This window comes from Aphelocoma coerulescens, chromosome 1A, assembly GCF_041296385.1.
Source record: "Aphelocoma coerulescens isolate FSJ_1873_10779 chromosome 1A, UR_Acoe_1.0, whole genome shotgun sequence".
In the NCBI taxonomy this organism is placed as follows: Eukaryota; Metazoa; Chordata; class Aves; order Passeriformes; family Corvidae; genus Aphelocoma; species Aphelocoma coerulescens.
In genome coordinates, this window is record NC_091014.1 from 42,357,147 (window position 1) to 42,373,751 (window position 16,605).

The window sequence follows — 16,605 nt, forward strand, 5'->3', positions numbered from 1 at the left end:
TTGAAAATTTCAGCTGCCCTCCTCAAAGTGCACCCAGGGTATGTAGAAACCTGTGTTATCCTGAGATACCACTGAGAAGGGAAAACACAACTGTAATGGCAACTTATTGTTTGAGAAGATGGGAAACAGCCTAGGACAACAAAATGGGTTTAAAAGTACAGGAAATAGCATTGCCTATTAACTGTTGTGGATGAAAAATAGGAATTAACAACATCGATGTAGGCTGCTCAAAGTAGGATGATTCTATAATAAGAGGGACTTATTTCTTTTTCCAAAATGGAGCCTCTCTCTCTCTCTCTCTCATACTTCTCTTTTCCTATGCACGCTGAGTCCTGAAAAAGCATTATATGAGGCCTTGGGCTCCCATCAGGGTCACCTGGCTAACTTGACTGTTGCAGGTATCACATCTGAGGTGACAGTCTGCCTGTTATCTTACTGACCCTTTTTTGGGCCCACTATTGGGTCACTTAGTCCTTCCACTTCTGGGATGGGTGGATTGCCATTTGGGATCAGTTTGTCCTTCCCTCTGGTATGGTTTGGCCCCTTCTGAAATCTGTCTAAACAAACCCCAAACCCAGAACTGAAAATTAAAACTATGCTATCCAAGTTTGATAGCTTGACATTTAAAAGTTTTAAGCAAGTAAGGTAGCTTCTGTAAAAATGATTTAATAACTGTTATCTTAAACTACAATATTGCCTAGATTGTTAAATGTATACCAGAGAAAGGAAATGAAGGCAAAACATAGGCTGGGGTTTTTACATATATTTTTTGGTCAAGGAAACTTACTTTCCATTCAGTTGAATGAAGTAAAAATGGAAAAAAAAAAGGCATCACAGTACTTTGCTCCCTAGCATTCAATACTCTATGTGAAAAAGTATGAGCATTTTTAGAGACGGATGTAGGGAACAGCAAAAATATTTGCTTTCCTCTGCATATCAGTATTTAAGTAACAGTTTAGAAGTTACAATGTCCTGTATTCAATCAAACTCCCTTGACCTAGTATGAAAGGTACCAAAGCACAATTGAGACCCTCTGTTGAAGTAAAAGAAATGTTAAAACCAAGTACTGCAGTTAAAAGGCTGTAATAGGCTCCCAAGCATATCTGAGAAACTTCAGACTTCCAATTATGTGTTTGAGATGAGAATCTGAGACACTTAACTGATTGCAGGAGCAAATTTTAAAAGTATTAGGTCAAAAGTTAAATGTCTTGAAAGTTAAATTTTTTCTTAGATCTTTGGTAATGTTACAAAATATTAGGATTCTTTGTAGAATAGTGAAACTTATCCTAGGTGTTAGGTTTTGCTTGAGCCTAATTTAAATTCCTCTACATCTGAGCATAAGCTGGGAAACCAATCTAATAGAAAAAATATGTTGGTGGTTTTTTTTTCCTTTCTTGCCTTTTTTTTTTTTTTTTTTGGTAAGAATATCACTGGTTTTTGTATTGTCCAGATCCAAAAATAAAAAAAAGGCAGTTCACAAGCTGATTAGACCACAACAGTGCAATATCTTTTTAAATTAAGAAAATAAATGCACAGATGTGAACACCAGAAAAAAAAGGTATGAAAGGGGTAAAAGTTGTACAACAGTAATTACTGAGCTATCCTTACTCAAAAATGAAAAGATTTATGCAATGAAGGAGGCTTGCTTTGTGTGTAACTAGTTTTAAATATATATCCCATGTGCTGTCTTCAAAAATGCCTGGGAAAATGGTGATTTAGTTGGAAGAAAGACTGGATAGAGATGAGCATCTAAATGAACTAACTTCAAACTCAGTTTAGGAGAAACTTAATGCTTTCACTACAAATATTGTTCTGTGCAGAATTTTTTCTTTTAAAAACCTGTAAAACACATCCATATCATTACTTTATTTTGCCTACTCTTTTTGCCAGCTCTCAATATACAGATTTCCCTAGATTTTTATCTATCATTCCTCCTTTAATCTCTTTCTTTCCCTAGAAAATACAAGCCCAATCACTCAAGCCTGAGCTGACATTTCAAGCCCAGAATTTTCAAGTGGGTTAAAAATTTAAAATTCCCCATCTTTATCTACCAAAAGTATTTTTCAGTATTCCATTAGTTATTTCCATTCACTCCCAAATTTATTCTATTTTCAATACTGTAGTAATTCCTAACAGCAATTTGAATCATACTAATACTGACTGGGTGTTTGAGTGAATCAATAACAAGCCTTGTCTTTACTCTAAAAACTTTTAAAAACAAATCAGCCCAATTTCTATTTGGATGAAAAGATTTAATATGATAATAAGAGACTACAGTGTCGGCTGAAATAAATCTTGTCCTATCCAAAATTTTTGCTTTTTCATGTAACCTTTGATTTTAGGATCCTTTCAGTCTCTGATTTAAATAAGACAATGAATTATGATGAATGAACAAATACTTCAGTATTTTAGGTCTTCATTGCATCATAAGACACGAATTGGTCAATATTTTTCTTCCTGAAGCTGAAATGTTATGCAACTGAGCTTGTAGAAGCACCTAAGGGTAATGACTCAGCCACAAAAATGGAAGGTAGTAATAGACTTAGTTTATGTCAATTTATGTCCAAAATGTATCTAATACATACAGCACAGAACACACGATTTTTCATCAAAGAGTATATTCGTGTTTCTAAACTCAAAGATTAATTTCTTTCTCTCCACATTTCTGATTATAAACATAGAGACATTTTTTATATACACAAATGTATAAAAGCCACAAAATTATTTAATCCATTATAAACTGGAGATATAGGAGTGTTTTGAGATACATCTGTTAAGTAGAGATAATTTATCTGAGCTGCCAACTATCAAATTTCTGGTAAAAAAGAGTAACAGACCTATGAAGATGTGGCTCTAAACGAGAACCCAAACCACTGCTATTTTGATGCTAATAGTTAAGTGAACTTTCCAAGTATTGTTACCAGACTATTTTACCTATTTTTCTATGGAAACAATGCTTATGCAGTCATGTTATTCTTAAAGTGCACATTCAGTAAAGTGGGAACCTTTTTGCCAGTTTCAGTTCCCATGTGGGAGAGAGGTGGAAAATTCAAACATAAAGAAAATCTTGCAAGATTTGGACAACTAGATAATTAAATAAAGGAAAGAAACATTATTAAGGCTTCCACAGCAGGGAAAAACTGTAGCATGAGCTGACACTGGGGAGTTCGGATACATTGCAGCTAGAGACCTATGTAGGAAAATTTAAACTGAAATTCATACTGTATTAAAATCTCGCCAAATAAATTCATCCTAAAATAATTTATTTATTCAAGGAAATAATTCTTAATTCCTTGACAGAATGATATTTAAGGCAAGGTTTGGACTCAGACAGTATTACTTTGATTTGTACTTATGCCTTGTATCTGTTTATTATGTAAAAATATTTCATTTTCAGCATTTGATTTTTTTTTTCCTTTCATTTTTCTTCATTTCTATCCTGTATATTTACTTCTTTCCTCTGAATACACCTGAGACAGCTTTATCTGCTCTACGTGGGAAAATGCCCACCCACCTCTAGGCTAGAAGTCACTGTTTTTAGGTTCAATGGCTATATAACTGTGTTGGAACTGCCATGACCTATTCAGTGACTGTCTGAAGAATCAAATGACTAGAGAGACAAATGGTGTAAGCTTATCAAGTTTTTGCTAGTGAGGACTGGGCAGAGTCAGAAAATCTTTTCAGAAATGCTTAGCTTCCCTTTCTGCCTAGTATTCTACCCCACAAATTACCCCTTCTCCAACCTTGAGAAAATAACACCATTGAGGTACTTTTCTCAAGGGTTCAAAGCCATGGGACCTACTTCTTATTTCAGTGCATTGTAATGAAAACTGCTAGGTCCCAGAAGGCACCAAAAGGCTGGATGTGTGCTGAATCTCGCTTGGGACCTGCCTATGGGTTTGTTGGCTGCATTTAAGCTGAGGTCTTGACGTCCTCACCTTCTCAAGTAATGTTGTAAGTACATGTGTTCTACTACCTACAGTTCTGCCCTCCTGACTGGATTGTAGGATGGGGCTTGGACACAGTTTACATGTAGCCTTATCTCTATTCCTGCCTCCAGCCCTGCCTCCTGCCATTTTTGTCTTGTCTTCCTGGATAGGCTGACTTGTTGCCTTATCTTATCTGGATTTGTCACTTGGATCTGTTGATACCTCCACCCCTGATCAGAACCATGGGACTGCAGCCTGTGGGAGCATCACTGCCCAGCCTGGAGTGTTGAGGTAATCACGGCTCCTGGCACACCTGCATCTGAGAGCAGCCCTGCTCCTACTGCTCCCTGATAGCTGGAATAATTTTTCTGAAGAAATTATTTTCAAATTAAACATATATAAAGTAAATATCCAAGCATACTTTTTTTTGTTAATCTATAAATGCTAGTAGCAGCTTCAGTGAAATATTTAGTATAAGAGCTTAGGTATTAAAAGAAATAATTAGTGGGTATGTATTCTGGGATTTTAGTTTTATATGTTATTGAAATACTCTAATTGATGGCAATGGAGCAACAAGCAGCTGTTCTAACTATGAACTTTTGCTATATCTGTAATGAAGTTTTGAAACAGCCAGCCAGATTGCTTGTGTGTTTTGAATAAAATCATTAGTATCTGCTAGGATAAGCCTCTCCTAACATCTGTCCAAGAAACAGTACAATATCATTTAGAAGTAAAGTGCTAATCTAGTTCAGTATTTACTTTCACATGGCATCTGATGCATAGTTCTGTCATGAAGAAAAATGCGTATTAAAAGATCAGAATTCAGATATTACTCAGTTCAGCTTATTTAAACTTCAGGTTGATTAATATGTGAATGTGAAAATGAGATATTCAAAGTGATTGATACAGTGGGTTCCATGAAAAATTCAACAAAGCTTCCTCCAGAAGGCAAATTATTTTGTAGTATCTAAAAGAATATAATCCTTAATAAGGAAGGTGAATAAAATTTCAGCTTTCTTCTGTTTTACTTTCAGGGGAACTAAGCTGAAATTGAGACTGGGTCTTATTTCTGTCATGATTACAGCATCATTAGGAGTCTGTCTGTTAGTTACAAGTTCACTGACCCTGCTGTCTGTACCAGACCAAATGTTTTGGGATCTAAATCTACAATCTAGGTCAGAAATTAGTATTTTACAGGTTATGTAAGAGAGTAAACATAGTGTCACATGATCTGGGGCCAGAATCTCTGGGATACCCATGTTAAGAGCAGGCAAATATTTGAAAATCTTTCTATTTACTTCTTGCCATGGTCTTGTTCTCAAGTCTCCCCCTTTCCCACCTCCTTCTTTTCAAATTTAAACTGTTTTCACTTGGCTAGGATGGGAAGCAGAAGTGCTGAAATATCTAATATGGTAAATCTTCCAGCCCAGCTGTGGAGAATCAAGTGGCTTTAGACAGTTGGAATACAGTTCAAAAGAGCACCCACAGTTTTTGGTGTTTTTCCAAGTGTTGAGAAACTTTCTGGTTTACCCATCACTCTTTGTAATGTATTAGAAAGTAAACACACTCTGTCAATACATAAAAATTTTATGAAAGTAAATGTGCTTCTGACCTGCTGTCCACTTGTAGGCATGAGACTGGCAGGCCTCAATGGGAGTTTCATGTAGGGAATACCTTCATGATCAGATATGTGTACTGCAAACGAGATAATGTGTATTAATGTGTGTGTTTTCTCTCTGGAATCAATTACAAGTGAGAAAAGAAAACTGTGAATATAATAACTTTCCCATGGGCTGAAACTGTACAACTACTTTATCCATCTATGCAATGCAATTCTAGAAGTAAGCATAGTAGAAGACATCCAAAATTAAAAGCTTTGGTCAAATGAAGCATGCCCTTTGTCATATAATATTGAAACTAGAGGAAGAGGAAAAGGGTACGAAAAGCTGCTACATCCTTCACCACAGAACCTGGTAGAGGATCTGAGAACAGCACTCTTACACTGTCCTAGAAACAAGGTGTAAGAATGACTACTGAGTTTGTGAAAAACAGCTAGACAGACTTTCCTGTCTGGTGCTCTGGGAGAACAATTACTTCTTTCATGCTGATGTCATGCATATATTGAAAACTTAACACCAAGTAAGGTGATTGTTATGGGAGCTATGACTCTATGATGCTGTGCAAAAGTGAGCTATTCTCTTGCATGTGTTTTCTCCAATTTCATATATGATGTCTCATCTAAATCATATCATCTTGCCTCAGGCTTTTATTCTGAAAGCAAACTTCAGCCTCTTGGTGTTCCATGATTTGCCTGCACATGGAAATTGAAGATGGAATTAAAAGTAGATTGTAGTGATTCAGAGATTCTGTTCTGAAGTATTTCTGTTCAAAGCTAATTCCAAGTTTCATCGCCAAATCTTACTAAATACAAAAGTTTGACAAATCATACTGATGTTTTAAACAACATAATAGGTTTTAATATCAAATGTAATTAAAAAGAACAGTTTGAAAAATAGCGTAATCTGCTGAATAACGTACAGAATTATTCACATATGGAAACACTCTTTTTTCCCTTAAGCATAAAGTAGAATTCTAGAAACAGTATTTTCTTGCTATTAAATTTACTTCTTCTTTTCAAAATATGTTCCTATTTGATAAATTTCTTATCTATGAGGTGATTGAAAGAAAATTTTTGTTTGCTAGACCTGAAGTGTGGTTGAGGTCTGAATTTAAATTTAGATAACTCTTTGCAGTACTTTATATTGAAACTAAACTCCAGTACACTAACAAAGAGCACTTCTCATTTAAACTGAAATCATATTTGCACACTAGATAGCTGATACTTGGATCAAACGGTGCAAAAATGTTTAGTCCTGTTCACAAAGTTACGAAGTACAAAGTTAGATGTTATTTCAAGTTTTTTCCTCAGATACTTACATTACAGCTTACTGCTAAAGACATGCTAAGTAAAAAGTAATAAAAAATATGTTTTACAAAGATGCTTGGATTGCCAGGCTTTCATAGCTTTCATTACTAAGTAATTGAAACAAGTCATTAAATGGATCAGGAGCTAAGCCTGTGGGAAGGGAGAGATGTTGGCACAGACTGTTATTTTAATTTAATTAAATTCTGTTAAAGTATTTTATAGAACCTGCGAGTGACATTTATAATCAGTGACAAACTTACAGACTGAGTCTTATTTTTGAGTGTATTGATTAACTTTCACTAGAGTATATATGACATACTTACAGTTTGAACATGATCTGTTAACCTGGAATATTGGTTAAAATGATGAGACAATTCAAACAGACATTTCCATAGTTGATAGATTTAAAGACTATCACGACATAAAGATTACTTGATTGGTCTGTGGCTAATGGTCTGATGTAGTTAACCAGCTGTAGAGGACAATATTGTTCAGTGATGAAACTTAGGATGACACCTCTTTTTGGCTATTAAGAGTCAATTTTATTGTTGTGGTTGCACTGTTCATCCAGATCAGCTTGACACTGCTGTCTTGCATAACCCAAAACTTGTTTAAATCTGAAAGTGTACTTTGTTTTCATGTTGTGCTCTTATTTTTAAATCCTCCTATATATTCCCAGAAAAATAAGACTGTAAACACCGAGATTTTCCCTGCTCTGCTCCCTGTGTGTTTGCCTGCCCATGTGATTACTTACCTTAGATTCACTGAAGAAGAAGCATCCAGAGCTCTTAACTTCATCTATGGTTTTTTAATCCTTAATCAGATATACTACAGTGATTTTTTTTAAAGAAAAACAGAGAACCTAGTGTAATTGAGTTGCATACTGTTAATTTTTTATTTTCTTGTGTATAATTTAATATTTGACATTAATTCCATGTTTAATCATATATATGAATACATAAGACAGGATGGATATTTTCAAACTAAAAGAGATTTAGAATACAAAGGCATATCTTGAAATTCCATTATGCTATTTTAAAGATGTTTTTAGGTTTGAATTGAGCTTTTAGACCTGAATGTATTTATAAAAAAAAAATTACATAGATTAATGCTCATTGCAGAAGCAGAGCTAATATTCTAATAAAAAATGAAAACATGCTTATTTTTAAAATAACCAGTTTTGAAATATATGTTGTTGATTTTGGTGAACAAAACCGGGTGTTGCTTGCAGTGAACAGCAACAAATAGCTAGGAAATGCAGTCTAGGAACTTCTCATAACTATAGTGTCTAATGACCCCAATTTTTACTTCATAATAGTCTATGGAATAGGCCAATATTCTTTTTTTCACAGGTCAAGATTAAGGTACATTGATTATGATCTGGCACAATAATCTAAATGAAGGAAAACTGAATCTTCCTTCATTTAGAATAAAAAAAAAAAAAAAAAGCCTTTCCATTTGGGTAGGATATAGAACTGTTTGAACAGTTCTTCAGAGCATTCCTTATGGATTTGAAAGCAAATGAACCAAGGCACAGAAATATTACTAGTCATATATTTTTCAAGAACCAATTGAAACTACAGAAAAATACAAATTACAGGTCACCTCCCAGAAGAAATAAATACAGATAGTTGTTACTCTTCAATGAAAATGATCAGTCTGTTATTATTGAACAACGATCTGGAAACACAACTGTCATGTTTATACTTTCACTTAAAAGAGCTAAGTTCTTGTGTGGGGAAGACACCATAGAACAGTCAGCTCAGGATACCATCTGGAGACATGCAGAGAAATAGCTTCAGCCTGCATCCTGGCCCTCTGTATGTCCCTGTAGCTCCTATATTTCTTCCTGGCTGTTGGGCTTCTAGGATGCATTTCTATGAATGCCTCCTGTCGAAGCACTTTTGTTGACATTAATAATTAAATGTTGAGCAGACCTCAGTGATTTTGGTCGACTTTGGGTTGGGGTACAGAGTATTCTGTTGTATTCATTCTAAACAGTATGCAAAAAAAAAATATTATAAGGCTCAGGAATATTGTGCCTGATAAGGAGATGATTTCCCATACCAATTCAGAATCAGAGAAATTTAAAATTATAAATAATTTATTAAAGTTTCTGTGTGTACCTACTTACGTACTTACTTAAGAACAGATAAGATAGAGTATGTCTCAATAAAGAGAAATACTGCTGTGTATAACCTGCCTTATCATAACAAAATGCCTCTTTTTTTTTACCTCCTGACCTTTTCCTCACCTCCGGATTTCTCCGCACTGTATTCTCTTTTACACCCAAAAACCTTTAGCCTTTTCTGCCTTTAAAGCATTCTTCTCAAACTTGCAAAACAGGAGGTTAATCTCAGGGTGAGATGTGTTTTCAGCTTCTTTACACAAAGTAAGATTCAGTTCTTTTTTAGCAGTCTTACAGGATTAAAAGCTCACAGCTTTGGAAACTGCTCCAAAAGTGAGCTAAATGAGAAAACAGCACAAGGTAACTCACTGGATTTATCTAAACAGCTTTCCTCCTTTGAAAGGATTTAATTTTACTTCAAGCATAAATGAGAAGTGTTTGAAACATCCAAGGTCCCAGGGGAGTAGAAAAACTAAAGACTAAAACTAATAGATCTTTTGATACTGTTGGCAGTGTCTGCAAGAACAATGCCAGGAATGATTGTGTTTGGAGACTAAATCAACCTTTCATCACAAGAAAGTCTTGCAGTTTATTGGTTTTATGCTTCTAGGGAGTCATAGCTAAAAATTATAACATCATGTTGTAATTAGCCAAGGAATAAGAAAAAAGACTATAAGTCAATTTTGTTTCACATGTTTACATCTAAAACAAATATAATTCATTAAATTTAAATTAATAAATTAAGTAATGGGCCGCTACAAGACTTAATTGCTTTCATTTCAAAGCAGGACAGGTATATCCTACTTTACTCTTAAAAGTAGGAACCATGTTGTATTATAAACGAGTTTTGATGTATCTTTTAAGTAGGTTGTCAGGCTGCTGCTGCTGCATTCATCTCCCAGGACACAAGACTTTTTTGCTTTTGGAATCTAATTTTCTTATAATTACAAATTAATTTAAGGAAGGTCTCTAACAGAGGAAGCATCGGAAAGCATTCATTTATCTTGCTCTGAATTCTATCACAGAGATTGAATATGTCTTACGAAGGCCAGACTCAACAAGATGATAGTGTGTTTCTATAGCTCAAGCTTTTGACATAATGTTGACAGTATGCAGAGTAAGCAGTCCCCAGGAGTCCCCTTTTAAATAGAAATTGCAGAGAACTCTAATGTGGAGATAAGACACAGAAGGGTTCATGCTTTCTAATTTGAAATTATTTTTCTTTGGAAGCCGGTGAAATGAGAGGCATGGTTTTATCTTTTGTTACAGTCAGAATCTTCCAAATATCAGTTTGAACTCTTTAGTGCTGTCTTTCATTCTCTCTATATGCAGTAGAATGAGCATCTCACAGAGTTCTCCTTTCATCCCCACAAACAAAATGTTATTCATAATTCATTTCAGCAGCTCTACCTCTTTCTTTTTTTTTTTTTTTTTTCCTGGAAACTTATCATTGTAGAAAAGTTAGAAATAAAAAAGAGAAGAAAAAGGGGAAATGTTACAGATTCTGACAGGGAAATTTGATTATTTATGACAAATGTCTATGGCCACAGAATAATACATGACTGTTCAGAAATATTTTGTCCAAGTTCAAATGCAGATGAGTATCCAAATAATTTAGAAAGGTCATTATTATATTATTTTGCTAGCAGTGGCATCAATGAAATCAAGACTAAGAGCAGTGACGCAAGAGTGTAATTTTATTTTTGTGATGACAGGAGATATATATGTTAATTTGACAAAACAATTTAAAATTATTAAGCTGAATAACCAAAGAATCAGTCTAATCTAAGACTTACCAATTCAAGCAAGTAGGACTTTGAGTTTTTTGCCTTCAAAAGGCTAGCCTTCTAGAAAATAAGGGAAGTTTTTTGCTAACTCAACCAAATCAATTGGTTTGAGAAGAGTAGAGAATTAAACTGATATAAGAATTTATTTAAAACATTAATGATAACAGAATAATTAAAATTGGTATCTCAGACAAAGGGGACATCCTGTAGAATGGGACTTCAGAAAGGATATTAAAAACCAGCAAAGAAGAGTCTGTCTTAGAGGCCAAGAAGTTTAGAGGTGTCAGACCCTGCAGAAAAAATTAAAAGCAAAACCTCCTTAACTATAGAAATTGATTAAAGAACAAGGAAAACCAAAGTGAAACAGCAGCACATTGCAGGAAAAGTTGGATAGAAATGATAATCTGTCAGTGCTCCTAGAAATAGACAAATGCTTTGCAAAAAATTTTTACGGAAATGTCCATCATTACTGTGGACAAAAGTGAAGAATTGAAAGCCACATGTAACAGTAAAAACTCAAAGAAAATAGTGTGCTACTGTTATTAAAGTCAAGTAATCTCCATCACAGAATTTTCACAAACTGTGAGAGAAAGTTGCAAATATGGAATATCTGAAAAATTGGTTTAATTTATATCTCAGCATAACAGTCTTGCTCTCTGACTATAAAAGAGAAACAACGGGGAAAGTGGGTTGAAAGGAACAATTTGCCTGAACTCAATATGATATAATATTCCTTAATAATGAAAAAAACCTAAGTAAATTGAGAATAAAATGCAAGTTTAATTTAGAAAGGAAATTGAGTAACAGGTAACATTATTCATTGAAGAAAAGGGACACACTAGAAGAACTGATGACAAAACACTTTTCTGATTCAAGTTCCTATTGTACAACGTGGTCCTTTTAGCAAAGTACCAAGACTGAGTGGGCAATTTACATCAGAAAAAGCTTATCAGCAGCTTTTACAAAATGAATGGCAGTGAAAGATTAAAGGGCGGGAAACACCCAACACTTTGAAAATAATCCATATTTTTTGCTACCTAAGGATGTCTATGTTAGTACTCTAAATCAAAAAGAAAAAAAAGTGGTGTGCATATTCAGACTGGGCATAAAAGTGTGACCTACACTATATGAGTGATAATTCAGCTTTGATAAATGTTATAATGGAATTAGAATTTATTATTTTCCTTACGTGATAAATTGAATTTAGCTATCTAAATAACTTTTATCTTAGGAAAGCATAGCTAAATTTTCTTATGTATCTAACGCGAAGAAAACTTACTTGTGACTTGGGCTCTGTACAGTACAGACAATAAATCATACTATATGAAGTCCTGGTAGATTGGATGATCCATCCTCATGCCTATACTTCAATTTTAGTCAGAAAATATTAGATCCAAGACAGCAAATCTTCTTATAGAAACATTCTGAGGTCAGCTTGTTTGTTTTGATTTTGGTTTTGTTTTTCTTTTTGTTTTTGTTTTTCCTGGAAATGTCTTAAAGTTATGATGAATTTATTTTACTTTATTGTATTTCTTAAGTAAGTAAGACATCAACAGGTAAGGTTTTTGGTCACTTACATAGAAGGCCAATATTTTAAGTTTCACTTTCTCCTGATTTGAACTACTTTCACTTGCCATCCTCAGTGGAAACCATCAGACTGTTGGTTGTTGAAGCTAATGATACAGCTCACTCTATGTACAGATATTGAAATTTGACAGAAAAAGCAGGCAAACAAAATATAGAAAGTTTTAATATTGCCTCTAGACAGCACAGAAAAAAGATGTTTAGGCTGGATTATTGGTCAGATCTTACTACAATCTTTTCTCTCTATAATTTGCCCTTGTTAAACACTATAGTATGGCTCATTTTCTACATTCCTATTTTAGTAGAAGCCTACGTCCTTCCTGAAGGATAGAATATGATATTTAGTTTTTTTTATTCACACAGCACATTTCAAGCAGTATGTCTGATAAAGACATATCCTCTCCCGGTCATCTGGTCTATTTAGATAGTGGTAGTTCATTAAATTGATGCTGGGAAATCCTGTGCCATTGGGACTCTTTTCTATTCCTGGGCAGGGATTTAGTGTCTGCTCACAATTTTTCTGTTAATTAAGATCCATATCTAAGCCCAAATGAATTGTTAATAGAGAAGTGCTTACTCAGTATGAGAAAGAAAAAGAGAAAGAAAATAAAGAAAAAGAAACTTTGGTACTCTTGCACCAAAGCAAACTGTAAATATAAGAAAAGGATTTAAACAGTTTTGTCATTGGATGTCTTTACCTTGATTAGAACCACAATTTTGGTTAAATAAACAAAAAAAAGAAAAAGCAAATCATCTTGTAGTAAGCATGCTGTGACAGAAATATTTGCCTTCTAGAACCCAGATAAGTAATTCTAAATGCTTAAGAGCTGGTCTCTTTTCTTTTCTCACATCTAATAGAAACATCTGGATTAAAAAAACCCAAAAGACAACTATTTATTAAGATTTTAAGTGGGATGACATGAAACTAACCTACCTGGACCTTTTGTTTGTTTCAGTGTGAAAATTCTGTTAATATCTTCTTTTGGATATTTTTGTGATTAATTTATATGTGGAGAAGTTTGAAAAAATATAATTGAGCTTTTTGATAGGATTTCAGAAAGTACTGAGACTTTCAACTGCTATGGGAACTCTCCGATTTGATGAAACAAATAATGTCTGTCTAATGTCATCTAGAGATAGGTGTAACTACCAGGGGAAGAATAATAGGACTCATTTGACAAAATGTTTTTGTTATATCTATACTATGGTTCAGCTGTCTTCAAGTCCCGGATCGGGACTTGTCTGTTCTTGAGCATCTGTACTCCTCCTGTGCTCAAGGGTTCAGCTTCAAGCCTCAGCTGAGTCCTCTTGCAGATCAGAGGCAGAGCATGATGGAACATGGAAGGAGGGAGTTTATGTTCAAGTGCAGGCTTGAACCTCCCAATCCAGCAGTACAAACAGAGTTCTGCCTTGCACCCAGGGACCAGACACACCGACATCAATGCTCAGTACTGTTTTTGAAGAAGTAGTTCCTATCTGTCAGGTGTTCTCTCTTGCAAGAGGTCAGAAACAAAAATGAGTGAAAAAAAAAAGAGAGCAGCCTGTGCCACCGCACCAGTAACCATCTTGAAAAGATGAACAAATGTCTCAAAGGAGTGAATATTTTTTAATTAGCTCCTAAGAAAATTCAAGAAAACTTATTTTGCTCTTCTCACTCATTCTTCCACAGTGAGTATTTTCTCTTGCAGGAAAGCTCTACTGATATTATTTAGAGAATTTTACTCTTTATATTTTCATCCTTTAATCGCCTGGCAGTATTCTTTTAGGATATATTTAGGAATATCACAATTGTTTCTCTAGTTCCTGTCCTGATTATTTGTCTGAATATCCCCCTGTGTATGAAATTCTCAGATTACCTCAATTCTGTGCATTGCAATTTTTAAATTAGCTGATGGAAAGATTTCACTGACTGCACATGAACTATTCAGTATTGGATAAAGTGATTTTTTTTAGCTCAGTCTCATGCAGGATGTTTAGCAAATATATTTTCTCATCTGGAATAAAGTTAATGTGATTACTAACATCTGTACTGGCTCAGGTGAGTGCCATAATTTATTTATTTAATTTTTTTATGAAGATGGATCTTTTTTCCAAATATCACATAACCCCAAGTCATGTCTTTGGGATCTTTTAAGCAGCTCTTAAGGTAATGAAAACCTGCTTTCTGTGCTGCCAGCTCTGCACAGATGCTGTGGACAACTACTTTGGGAGTAGAAAAAAAAGTCCTTCAAATTGCTGAAAAATCAAATCTATAGGGCAGTGAGGAGTTGAAACTTCACAGGATAACTGCTGAAATAGCATGTGTAAGAGGTTCAGGAAACACAGACATGTAGACTATTACATTCTTCTGTTCTATCGACCTCTCAAATCTTTCTTCTGATCCCCTTTCTCTGAAGTATCCCACTGATTAACAAATGAATGAGGTATTTTTAGTAGGCCGCAGACTAAATTCCAAGTTGCAAACCCATGGAAACTCTATATGTGTTTGTTTAATTTTTTTTTTCCTCTCAAGTGACCCCTTTTAGCAAAGAGCTGTGAATTTGTAGTCTTTGATATTTATAGCTGTCTCCTACAAAACTTCATTCCAGGCAACTCATTGCTTCTTGAGCAAGGACATTCTACTTCAGCATCTGGAACAGACTGCATTCCCTGCAATCAGTGATAACTTACTACTGTACCACACTCAAGTGTTTCGTATTTGACAAGAGCAAAGAAACATGAACCATAGATTTGGTGTATGTGATCAGTGTCCCACAAAATTGCTGACTGCAATACAAAATTATTTTTTTATAGAATCCCAAAGAGATGGTCCCGTGAAGTTTTGTGGTTTTTTATAGTCTTAATAGCAAAAGAATCTTTGTAGGCATAAAAATTACTTACTGTGTGAAACTGATCAAAAATTCTGGAAAAATGATGAAGCAGTGCAAGTCTAAGCAAGTCTAAGCAGGTCTGAAAGCTGTTTCACTAATTTTTTATAGAAATGGTTTTCTGAAAATTTATTTTGACTATAAATGTGTAACAATCACAAAAGCATGTTTTTGTACATCTCTGGTACTGATATATTGTGCCTTTCATAAATGAGAATGTTTCACATACATACTGGTAGCAATTTGGCTAATAAGGTGCAAAGTAAAGAAGAATTTCTGTAGAAAACATGGATATTTTGCATCAAGAGGAGTAACAAATGAGCAAAACAGCACAAAAAGAAAAAAAAGAAGCCAATTCAACTTTCTAAGAATACATATTGAATTTTTAAAATATTTTTAAATTATTTTTAGGGAACAAAATGGATGAAAAAGTCAACACAAAAAACAGCTCTTAGGAAAAGACGTCATCTTCCTTAAACTCTTTACAAAGGCCATATTGGCTTTACATATTAGCATCATTTGTCAAGAGAACTTGAAAGTTGCCAGGTGACATGGATGTCATTTGTGGCACAGGGTATACACAGAGGGAATTCCTAATGCCAACATCCTTACCTCAACCCAGCTGGAGTTAAGTGTGGCAGAAATGGACTGTTCAGGGGCGGGATGAATCAATGAACTGAGTAAAGGGGCACTTCAGCAGATAAAGATCCAGCACTCAGAGTAACTGAACATGTCTCTGCTTTGGCTGTTTTGGTTCAGACAGGGAGCTGGTATCACAGATGTGTCTTCCGGATCAGGAGTGACCATGTCACACAGAGACCACTGGTAGTCTGCAAGGCTCCCTCTTAGGCAGCTACGTATCAGAACCATGAATGAACTGCAAGGGTTCACAGGGAATGTGGTTCATTTTCTTTGTCAGGCTGAATATAAAGGACAATATGCCTTTCATTTGTCCACTAAAAACACAGAAGGTCCTTTAAAAATTAAATCTGCTAGGAATCTGTTTTGCCATGTACTTGTAATAGAGATGATGTTTGTCTAAAAATATAGAGATTATTTTACTCAGAAATTCAAAAAAAGTCCAAGGTTTTTCATCAGGTCAGAATTATGGCATTCTAATACAAATAATTCAATTTTATACATTATCCTCCCTGCTGCTCAGTGACAAAAATCATGTTCTGAAGCAGTTAGAAATTGTTAACACTGTAAACTTTTGACCTTAATTCGCAAGCAAGCCACTGAGCCACAGCCTAATCAGTTGCAAGTTTCACGGCACTTAGGTCTCATATTAAATGCAATTTGCCATGAGGGAGAGGCAGGAAAAGGGAGGTCAGAACTGATAGTTTGGGTGGGTTTTTTTTTAAATGTCTGTGGTGGCTGTGAT